Source organism: Tachysurus fulvidraco, chromosome 5 (genome assembly GCF_022655615.1).
Source record: "Tachysurus fulvidraco isolate hzauxx_2018 chromosome 5, HZAU_PFXX_2.0, whole genome shotgun sequence".
In the NCBI taxonomy this organism is placed as follows: domain Eukaryota; kingdom Metazoa; phylum Chordata; class Actinopteri; order Siluriformes; family Bagridae; genus Tachysurus; species Tachysurus fulvidraco.
In genome coordinates, this window is record NC_062522.1 from 2,968,063 (window position 1) to 2,970,562 (window position 2,500).

The following is a 2,500-nucleotide window of genomic DNA, read 5'->3' on the forward strand; positions in this document are numbered from 1 at the left end:
AACCACTAAGCCACCGTGTCCCCCCTGCACTCTCTCTTTCTTTCTTTCTTTCTTTCTTTCTTTCTTTCTTTCTTTCTTTCTTTCTTTCTTTCTTTCTTTCTTTTTGATTAATCTGTTATTAACCTCTAGGACTTATTTCCACCTTATTTGCAGTGTTTTATTGTATAAGCAGCAAAAATAAATGAGAAAAGTGACATAAAGACATAAAGCAGACATTTTTTTTCTCATGAAAATAAATATATTTATTTATTATTAACATAATTTTTTTCCTATTATAGTATTCTAGATTTCATTCCTGAACTGGAAAAACACAACGTAATAAGTCCACGCTATGTCAGGCTAAAAGCATGCTAGCTGTGCAGAGAAGGAATCACAGGATTTTTTTTTTACCTGTTTACATAAACAGAAGATTCACACGTTTCAGTGTCTGCATTACTGTAATCAGCCACAAGAGGATAGTGTGTCATGCTCGAAGCCTGCAGAAGCACAGCTTACACACTCAGGCCTAGGGTTAGGTGGGCCATTTTTTATTTATTTTTATGTATTTACTTCCTTTATATTTAACAATCGTCTTTGTGTTGTGTGATGTAAAATGTTGTGCTCACTGTGTGGGATTGTGTACTTTTTGTTTTTTTGCTCTGAGGAAGATTTTTTGCATGTGCAGGTACGTGGGCGAGAAGCTGGTGTTTGAAGATGTGTTCCACCTCAGCACAAAAACACAACACACACAACACACAACACACACACACACTCCAGGCCTCACATTTTCTCTTATTTCTCACACCTCTCTTTCTTGGAGCTTAAACACCTCAACTGTTTTGTTAGTAAAATCGATACTTGAATTGGTCCGTTGAATTGAATCGGTTCTTTGAATTGAATCGGTTCTGTAAGTGCTTAGATCTATCCTATAATTCCAGAAATTCCTTTTTTTTTTTTTTAAATCTGCGTACTTCCAAATACATTTTATTCCCAAACGTAAATAATCTAATTTCTTAGTGGACATGTGATGAGTTGAACTCATTTAACTGAAGTGACTTTACGCTGTCACACTTCAGGAGCCTACAGTAAAACTCTAGATTAGATAACAGCTACAGACTGTTTATGTATAAAACGTTAGAGAGACTTTGTTAATATTTTTACCATTTTAAAACAGAGTCAAAATTCATTGTGGAATTTGTTGTCGGAAACAAGCTCAAAGAAAGAGAAGAAATAAAAAGGTTCCAGCTTCCTAAAGGGGTCTTATTTAGGAATCCCTGATGTAGCTGGTGTTTAATGAGTTTAAACGGTTGTTAGCTTTTAGATAGAATCGTTAAAAGAAAGGTAAACACTTCTGTGGTGGTGTTCAGCTTGTGTAAAGATCGTGGGGTTCTCTGGTGTGTGGGGCTCATGGTTTGTTCTACATAATCATTTAAACTGGAGTAACATTTTAAACACTGACATGTGAAGACACATCAAACTCCCAGGTGTTAATCTCACTCACTGGACCCAAAAGAACCAGCACACCTTTGTGATAATGATGTTATTCACTCTAGAAACATTTCAAGCTCAATTAAGTTTTTAATATTCAAATTTCAACTTTTTTCTTCTTCTTGAATTGATTATTGACACTTTGAATGACTGTGATTGTGAATGTACACAAAGCCCCACAACCTAGCTACAGAGCTAGCCAGAGAACAACAATGTTAGCAACATGCTAGCCTGAGAACAACAGTGTTAGCAACATGCTAGCCTGAGAACAACAGTGTTAGCAAAATGCTAGCCAAAGATCGACAGTGTTAGCAAAATGCTAGCCAAAGAACAACAGTGTTAGCAACATGCGATCCAGAGAACAACAGTGTTAGCAACATGCTAGCCAAAGAACAGTGTTAGCAACATGCTAGTCAAAGAAAAAACAGTGTTAGCAACATGCTAGCCAGAGAACAGTGTTAGCAACATGCTAGCCAAAGAACAAAAGTGTTAGCAACATGCGATCCAGAGAACAGTGTTAGCAACATGCTAGCCAGAGAACAGTGTTAGCAACATGCTAGCCAGAGAACAGTGTTAGCAACATGCTAGCCAGAGAAGAACAGTGTTAGCAACAAGCTAGCTAACTTTTTTTAACTGGAACTTCTTGCTATAGAAAAGTGAGAAGGGGCGGAGTCGGGGCGTGTCCATGTAAACAGAAAAACCACAGCTTCAAAAACAGGTTAATACGCATGCGCGTAAATAATGGCTTAACAATGTTCTACGGATCCTTTTGTATTTATATGGAGAAATTAAATAAAAAAAACTGTCTATTTTATACCGAATTTAGATGTTTACGAAAGTAATTGTTTGTTTGTTTGTTTCTTTCTTTCTGCTGTATTTAGTTTAGTTTGTCTGTGTTGAACTACTGAGACCCGAACAGTCCTGAAAGCCCTGACAGCTTCGTGCCGACTCCGTATTTATAGGGTTTCACTGGGCATGACGTAATGAGGAGGGAAAAGGGGCGGGGTTTGTGAGGCGCTCCTGGTCGGCAGGT

General features: G+C 37.5%; 1 protein-coding gene across 1 annotated transcript in view; it reads left to right on the forward strand.

The window, feature by feature from the left end:
* The first annotated feature begins 2,482 nt into the window (after positions 1-2,482).
* The window catches only part of LOC113663729 (gamma-aminobutyric acid receptor subunit gamma-3), a 134,262-nt gene continuing 134,244 nt past the window's right edge, over positions 2,483-2,500 (forward strand). The window contains exon 1 of the mRNA XM_047814416.1: positions 2,483-2,500. This exon is cut by the window's right edge and continues 416 nt beyond it. The gene's annotated coding sequence lies outside the window, so the exon portion shown is untranslated.